The sequence below is a fragment of the Trematomus bernacchii genome, unplaced genomic scaffold (assembly GCF_902827165.1).
Source record: "Trematomus bernacchii unplaced genomic scaffold, fTreBer1.1, whole genome shotgun sequence".
In the NCBI taxonomy this organism is placed as follows: domain Eukaryota; kingdom Metazoa; phylum Chordata; class Actinopteri; order Perciformes; family Nototheniidae; genus Trematomus; species Trematomus bernacchii.
In genome coordinates, this window is record NW_022987828.1 from 14,773,076 (window position 1) to 14,782,482 (window position 9,407).

Sequence of the window (9,407 nt, forward strand, 5' to 3'; positions counted from 1 at the left end):
ACTAACCTTAGAAAAACCTCCCTTTATATCAGTATCTATACTCAACATATGCTACGAGTTTGATTTAATGTTCATCAAACTTAATTGATAAATAATAATACCTGATTTATTGTACTTGTACACGTCAGATATGAGTCATTATTACCCCCCAATCTCATACACATTTTTCATAAAATAAATATTTCTTTTTTTACAAATGTGCTTTTTGACTGCAGGTGTATTCAGAGATAAATCAAGCATATTGTCACTTTTTGTTTTCCTTTATAAATGTTCTCTGCAGTTTTTAAATCTGCCCTCAGAGAGCTTAAAGGTCCCATGTCATGGCCATTTCTACTGATCATATTTCCATTGTTGAGGTCTACTAGAATAGATTTAAATTGTGCAATTTTCCAAAATCACATTGGTTTCTCATACAGCATCTCTGTATAGTATGTGTATTCACCAGGTATTCACTCTCTGTCCTAAACGGCTTGTTGGAGCTCCTGCCCCCCACTCCCTGTGAGCCCAGTGTGCTCTGATTGGTCGGGACGTTGCGAGGCTCGTTGCGAGGCTCGTTGCGAGGCTCGTTGCGAGGCTCGTTGCGAGGCTCGTTGCTGCTCGCCGCTGCTGCGAGGAGCGGACAGGTTTCCGGGTCTGCGATACAGCGAGAACAAGCGAAACTCATCCTGAGCACACACAAACACTCACAGCCGAAGTAAAAACAATAAGTGTGGCTTGATATTGAGTAAGAAAAAGGTTTATAACGCTGTGAGAATGGGTCTGCGGAGAGCATTTCTCCGCGATCCCAACTCATCTATTACCAGCATTCAGGGAGCTCTATGCAAGTCAATGGGGACTCCCTGTTAGTTAGCCAAGGGATCCTGGTGTGTGAGGTGCTCCGCGGATTGGTCCATTTGGGCCAATCCGGTCATTTGTTGTTGATTTGGGTGTTCACACGTCACAGAACCCAGGAAGCAAACAATGGAATATGAGAAATCTCCAACGAGGCGTTCTGGGGCAGCATAGACAGATATTTTCTGTGTTAGAGTTTTACTCGCTACAGGGTGTACTTTGAGGGTTTGTGACTCTGCAGACCGTTTACATGCAGAAAAACCTTCATAACACACAAGGGGACGGGTAATAACCGGAAAAGCATGACATGGGCCCTTTAATGCATTTCCACTTTATCAGGCAGGAAGCGGAGCACAGAGTCATCCATCAGACTTCACTTCAGTACATTATCCACCACAGTTATACGTCTTTGTCCTGAGTGGAGAGGATCTCTGGAGTGAATAAATGCCCCTGTTTGTTCCCTTTTTCCTTCACTGTTCTGTGTAAAGACAGGCGTAAAGAGGGAAGCCGACTCATTCAGCTCCTCAGCTCCTCAGCTCCTCACACAATGATTAACAGTCTCTGAAGCCAAGACGTTTTCAAACCATCTGTCATGGCTGCTCTGAGGACAGAGGCTGGGTTATAAATGGAAAACAGTCATTTATCTTTTTTCTCGTCGTCTAACAAGGTCTTTACTCACAGTGTCCACCTCTGGGTCTTTAAGACGTTCATCAGCAGAAGGAGAGCCTGTCATTCAGGAGAGGGATCTGAATTAAAGGTCACCTATAATGCAAAATGCACTTTTTGATGTCTTTTATACATAAAGATGTGTCCCCGGTGTGTCAGGGAACTCACAAAGTGTCAGAAAATAAAACCCTCTCTCTTTTCCTCCGTACCCAAATCTCCAAAAAACGGGGGTACAACGAAGAAGTCTTCCAAGAAGGCAAATTACCATGAAATACTTGAAAATAGTCAACTATGTGATTGGTATTAGGAACAAGTTGAAATGATCTTTATTTTGTCTTTTTAATTCACAAAAAAATACTTAAAGAGACCTATCATGCAAAATGCACTTTTGTACGTCTTTTATACATGAATATGTGTCCCCGGTGTGTCAGGGAACTCACCAAGGGTCAGAAAACACAACCCTCTCTCTTTTCCTCCATGCCCAAATCTCTAAAAACGGGGCTGCAACGGAGCTGATACAGATTTGAAATTGTTCTGACGCCAGAAACAGGGAGCTCCGCCTATATGGGCAACTCTCCACCTATCAGGGGAATGGGGGGTTGGGCCACGGCCACGGCCATTGCCGCTCGAAAGCGCTGGAGACGCTGTAGTACATATGCCAGGCCTGTAAGTGGCGCTGTAGTCTGCCACAAAAGCAGCGAAGAAGACTTCTCAAAGAATCAGCCCTTGCAAAAACAGGGCTGGAAAAGAGCAAATAGAGCGAAATGAGGCATGGCTAAAATGCATGATCTGTTTGGTATTTTGAAAAAAGAACTTCACAGACATGTTTTATATAGGTATGGCCCTGCAATATATTATTCAAATATAGCATGATAGGTCCACTTTAAATAGACAGATATTTTAAAAGACACACTTGAACAGAATGCAAAAGGAATGTTTATGTATTAAAGAAACAAGACCTTTTTTTAAAATGTTTACTAAATATTAATAACGCACACATTTGGAGGCATGGTTATCAAAATAAAAGTATTCAGGCTGTGGAAGACCAAGTATTGTTGCTTCCTAAACTTTTCCAGATAAATAGGCCTAGCTTCAGTTGCTGTGTCCTTTTATTTCTTGTGTAAAGTCTGTCTGCTGAATCACTTCTGGCTCCAATTATCTATCAATTTTGTGTTTATTTTACTGTGAAAAATACCTTTAAAAAAGCCAGAGTCTCCCTGAGAAGATCTCCGCCTCGTACTGGTCGTATGGTTTTAATTAGGGACTTGTTCTGTGTTAAACATTGCAAGATGGCCAAGGAGTAAAAATGTGTGGCCAGTACAGTACATGCATCATTTCCCCCGAATAGAGGGCTTTTCTGTCGGAGTGTTTTCTATTTGTCATCAGTTTGTCTTGACCAGATGTATAAAAAGCTTTTTTTAATGTCATTTTTAACATATGCACAATTCAGTATACATTCACCCATTGCTGCCTCAGTTTAACACATACAGATTACTTTTTTTTTAAAGGAAAAATAATGTCAATGCTGGTTTAAGAAGCACAGATATAGATAATCTCTGGATTACTTTGTGTGTATTGTTTGTCAAAATCATAGGCTGACATTTCCTCTGTTTATCGATGTTTGTAGAGTGGATGTGTGTCTTCAGTCTGGACAAACACTGGGCAGAAAGTTTAGAAAGAAAGCAGCTTCTTATATATTATGTACAGATGTTTATCAAATGCAAGTGTAGAAGTAACTTAAGACAAACCTTTATTGATCCCAGAGGGAAAGTCAGGTGGCGGAGCAGCAGCAGCAAAGAGAGACAAGGAAACACAGCATAGGGAAGGTAAGAGTTCAAACAGAGATACAAATAAGAGTAAGAGTATACATTAAAATAACGACAATATAATAAGGAGCTTAGTATATATGTGAGTCCAAAGGTATGTACATACTGTAAAGTGCAAGTCATGTACCAAGTGGACATATTACACAAGTATGTGTTTGAAATACTACCGTTTTTTAAATGCCACTTTAAAATATGTTTCCGCTGCACTATTCCTAATGCTCTTAATATTTTTTCATTTTTGTAAAGCACTTTGAATTGCCTTGTGTTGAAAGGTGCTATATAAATAAACTTGCCTTGCCTTGAGGGTTTTATCATAGCACTGAGGTCAAGAGAAAATTCTGTAGAAACCGACTTTAGAAAGAGAAGAAGCCTGTGTGAATCCGAGCAAGACAATGTGGGTCAGGGATGAAATGGAAGAAGCCTGTAGAGCTCAGCATACTTCCTGAGTTTAGCAGAAGGGTCTGTAAAAAGACTGACGATACACCCATAAACAAACTCAAACTGAGGATGCTGTCCTTTTCTGGTGGTGTTTTTGAAGGAGAACAACAGAACAACAATGAACAGCTCTGGATGTACATTTAGGACACACACACACACTTTCAACAAGATAATACTAACTGATATTTTCTACATCCTAAACTATTTAGTTTGCTAGTATTTAGTACCCTGATCTTCAAATCATGGGGTTAGCAGTTCAATCACACCTCTTGACAACATGCCAAAGTGTTGTGGCAGTTGCTGTACATAAAGGCGCCAGCTAAATACTAGGCCTGTCTAATGTTTTCTTTCTTTCACATCGTCGTTTTTTTGCATATTTTGAGTATCAAAATGTGTTTTTTATATAAAAATATATTATAAGAAAATCGACATACTACACTCTTTCGTGGAGCTCATTTAGATAATCTATACTGCTGGAAAGCTTAACCTATAATGATATGTTTCTTTATAACTTGATTTATATTTTGAATTAGCTAATAATCTAAATCTGTAAAGTAGCTAAATTGTGAAATAATGGTATTGGATTAAAATACACAATATCACTTCAAAAATGAAGTAGAAGTATACAGTACATATAAACTACCAGTACCTAAACATTGTAATAGAGTACTTTTAGTACTCTATTAAATGTGTATCTATATAGATAAGTTAGTAACACAACCTATCCACTGTTTTATGTGTTTATCTTAGCCTTGAGCTAAAGAGATAATAATTAGCGTGTGTGTAGGTGAATGAAACAGACTTTAGGAACACTGGGAAAAACAGAGCGTAGGTGGGTTTTCCGTCCGACTCTGACAATTATTTTCTCTGTTTGTGTTTATTTAAGATGGGTCCAGTAATGACCTCATCATCATGAGACCCAGATGAGGTGGTGCTGCCCGTCACGGCCGGCAGCTGCTGCTTCCTGCCTGAGAAACAGAGATGGGAGTCGCCTCAGGGAATATTTTCTCAAATAGTGAAAGCCAGAACGAATGCTTTGAAGTGGTTTGAGGGTGCAGTAAGTAATGTTTTTTAATCTGTTTTGTAAAATAACTTTATGATGAAGACACAAGCTGTGAAAACCAGTAGAAACATGTCAAATTATTCATATTTGATAACGGTCTACAGGCATCCTTTCAATGAAATGGGCGAAATTAGCATTGATAGAATGCAATTTGTCAAAGTGTATGTGTTGAAGTATAGTGTATTTTATTGTGTTCCTGTGTATATGTGTTGTATCTTGATAATGCACTCTGTCTATTATGTCATTAATCAAATAAATACATGAAATCCAGCCTTTGTTTTGGTATTTGATATAAGGTCAAATTTAGTAAATAAATGCACTAAAATGACTCTTTCGCACATCTTGAATAATAGTGCTTATGGTACAGTCCTTATCCATCCCTGCAGATCAGTATATTACTAAATGAATCCATGTTTGAGGTCATGAGGTAAAGAAACACATATGCAGATTAACCGATGAACTGACTTTAGAAAGAGAAGGACAAACTGGAAGAGGAAGGAGGCTTGTGAATCGGAGAAAAGACAAGAGGAAGAGGTGTTTAGCAGAAGTGTGAGTAAATGATGATACACCCATATTCAAACTAAGGATGCTGTCCTTTTTTAGTGGTTGTTTTCTAAGGAGAACACACACACACACACACACACACACACACACACACACACACACACACACACACACACACACATACTTGTTTCTTGGCTGACGACAATACTGCAAAGTGATAACAGTAGACAACAAGTGACTAAAGAAATGTCATCTACACATTTTATTTACAACTCTAGGTGTGTTGTAAAACTCCAGTTCCACAAAATACAAAGGGCAACAACACATTTAATTGACACAACAAATGTTATAACATTCCTGATGGGCTCACACTTTTAAACGGGCACTGAGAAAATGTACTAACGGTCAGTGTTGGAAGAAGTAAGCTGATCCTTAACTTAAGTTAGATACTCCATTGCAAGTAAAAGTCCTGATTCCAAAATGTTACGTAAGTAAGAAAAGTATAAGCAAAGTATAAGCATCAATTATGTCAGTACAATAGTTAAATATGTAAATGTATTACTTACTTTCAGCCACTGCTAACAGTACATTTTTAAAATGGAGTCAAGGTGGTGTTAATGCTAAGATCATCATAGCTAAAAGTAAAAGTACATCTAAAAACTTTTAACACTTTTTTCAGTAATTGTTTTGGAAAGAAGGAATATTCAAGATGTATTTCAGTAGGATAAGGTCAGTATATCTGGCCTCCAGCTGTGAGCAACATCTCTGTTTCCTTTGACCATTGTGGCTCACTAACAAACTCAAACATCTATTTACTTTTAGAATCCATATGAATAAAATAAAATAATCAGTTTTCCTTTTTGAATACACTATCCTCACTACTAAGGAGGATTAAACACTTGGCGTATACACTAAATCAGACTTAATTTGCATTAAAGTGAACCCTGCCTGAGACAGACATTTCACAAAGAGGCACCACAACAAACTAACTTACTACTCAACAGAATAACCTACAGTAGCTGTCTGGTAATAGCAGAATAACACCATAGTATTGTCTTAAAAAACAGCTTAAAATAGGATTTGGCAAGCTACAGTACTCTTTCCAAGGGTAGCCTCAATTTGTCCACAAATTGTAAATCATTGTTAATACTTTCACAGGTGCAGCACACACATTCAGACATGCAGGCAGGCAGGTGGGTGACCCAGGTGAAGCTAGTGTTACACAGTCCTCTGATAACGTGAGTCACAGGAGTGTTCTCGCTGCAGACGTCATACGATAAGAGGAGTGTAAACAGATATTCATCTAGATCTGCTTCACGTGTTCTCTGGCACCTGGACCTCTGCCTATGTGTCACTTACAATGCCTCCTGTCTCTCGCCTTTTCACTGTGCTACACTCATTAAAGTTTTAAAGAGGTAGCCTTGCTAAGACTCACTTGCACTTGGTGGAGATCCATAAACAGGCACTTAAACTTCCATAGTAAACAGTCCGTAGCCATTTGTTGCAATCAACAGTCATCACAACTTCCTAACCCTTGCAAACGACACTATGTTGCACCCAAATAAAAAAATGTTAACAGGAAATACAATGGTGATCAGTTTTAGTGTAACTGGCAATTAGGCTTTTCTTTACTGGGTTTTTAATACTCGAAAGTGTCTGATCTAATTTCAGTGTTTCTGGCCCTGGTGTGTAATATAGGCAAGGTGCAACACCACATCTGTGACTATGGGATACACAGCTTAGGTTTTAGAAATATTACAAGGAAACAAGGTTAACAAACATACCCAACTTTCCAAGAATATTTCAACAGACAGGTCCTTTTTTTTTTTTTTTAAGATACTGTTGTATAACATATCAAGTGTGTTTCTCAACATGACAGACTACGGTAAACACTCGGTTTTGTTTTTATCTGCGGGCGAGCTGACTAATTGTGATGTAACCGTGCCAAGCTGCCGTACAAAGTCTCGTCTTGTTTTTTAGATTACAATTGCTGAAACAGACTCATGTTATATTACAAAGACAGTGTTACATAAACACAGAAAACAAATAGCAGGTCAGACCTTTTCTAACACAGTGATGACAGCCAACTGGAGGATAAACACAGAGGACTGATCGTAAAAAAGAGAGTCAATAGAGACTCCAGTGTTTTATTCCTCCTTGTGTAAAAGATCTGTGTTAGCAATTATTTACTTCTTTGTTTAGTTAAAAAAACTGTTTGTGTTTTCTTTAGGTTTTAATTAGTGTGTGTTTATGCCACATCTGTCATTAAAAACTAGTGTACATGGGGGTTGTCCTATCTCTCTCTGTGTGTGTCAATGCACTGCTGCAGAATATGCCCAGACATGTCTAAGAGCAGCCTTAACGCACACACACACACACACACACACACACACACACACACACACACACACACACACACACACCCACACCCACACCCACACCCACACACACACACACACACACACACACCCACACCCACACCCACACCCACACACACACACACACACACACACACACACACACACACACACACACACCCACACCCACACCCACACACACACACACTCTCACACACACACTGCATAACTTGACACACACACAGCATAACTTGACACACACACACAGCAGAACTTGACACACACACACACACACACACACACACAGCATAACTTGACACACACACACACACACACACACACACACAGACACACAGACACACTGCATAACTTGACACACACACAGCAGAACTTGACACACACACACAGCAGAACTTGACACATACACACACACACACACAGCATAACTTGACACATACACACACACACACACAGCAGAACTTGACACATACACACACACACACACAGCATAACTTGACACACACAGACACACACACACACGCACGCACGCACGCACGCACACACACACACACACACACACACACACACACACACACACACACACACACGCATGCACGCATGCACGCACGCACGCACGCACACACACACACACACACACACACACACACACACACACACACACACAGACACACACTTTGGTTAAAGCCAGCTGGTTTACAGCCCAGATTAGATAGGCAGTGCAGGTTGAGTCTCACTCTCATGATGGACTCACTGTTCTGGTAACATTACAGTAACAACAACCAATGACCTTGATGACACATAGCAGTCAGAACTCAGTGAAATACGTACAAATGCCCCCTTTTTAAAGATAACATTGGCAGAAATCTCACAGATGGATATCTATAAACCTTGGAAAATAAAACCAAAAGTATTTGCACAGATATAACCACTAAGGTTTTACTTCTAACCTGTTTTATTTTGGTTATAAAAAAACGTTTGAATATGCCATATTGGCTTTATTCCACGTGACATAAGGATGAAGACAAACTACCAAAATATAAAAGACAATGTTGTTTTTCCTTCCCTAGACAGAACGATTCAAAAATAAAAGATGTGTAAAGAAAGTGAGAACATACGTTTTGTAATGTAGGTGGACACATCATTTAGTATTTCACTTTTAATTCTGATATAACGCACATATTTTATTTCTCATATTTGTTTGTACTTTTTTGTGTATTTTTATGTTTCTTTGTTTCCATTTCCTTTAATGGATTAATGGTATAATCGTTTTTTAAGTATCTTTTAAAATAGTTCTATATTTGCTCCTTTTTTTGCAACATATTTCCTCCCATTGCGTTTATGTATGCATGATTATACACCAAAGCAAATGCCTTTTTTTAAATCTACTTACAATAAACCTGATTCGGACTGAATATTACAGTGCCTGTTTACCACATGCTATATTTGGTATCATCTGCAGAATATAGCTCATTCATTTTACAAGCAGCTCTTAGTATGGTAAACGTTCAGAGATTGTGTAAAAGGGAAGTGCTAAGAAAAGAAAAGGAGAAATAAAGTTAAAAGTGGAACATGTTTGTATTTTAATCTACTTTCCCGCAGTGGCTAATGCTCTTATGTAGACAGACTGATCATGAGAAAGCAGAGCAAGTAGAGACCTGACGCCTTGCTCAAGGACACGTCAACAGAAGTGGGAGAAATCGT

General features: G+C 39.0%; 1 long non-coding RNA gene across 1 annotated transcript in view; it reads left to right on the top strand.

Moving 5' to 3' along the window:
* The window catches only part of LOC117499378, a 68,194-nt gene extending 63,100 nt beyond the window's left edge, over positions 1 to 5,094 (top strand). Inside the window, exon 4 of the long non-coding RNA XR_004557708.1 lies at positions 4,648 to 5,094. This is a non-coding gene — a long non-coding RNA (uncharacterized LOC117499378). The remainder of the gene's footprint in view (positions 1 to 4,647) is intronic.
* The last annotated feature ends 4,313 nt before the right edge of the window (positions 5,095 to 9,407 follow it).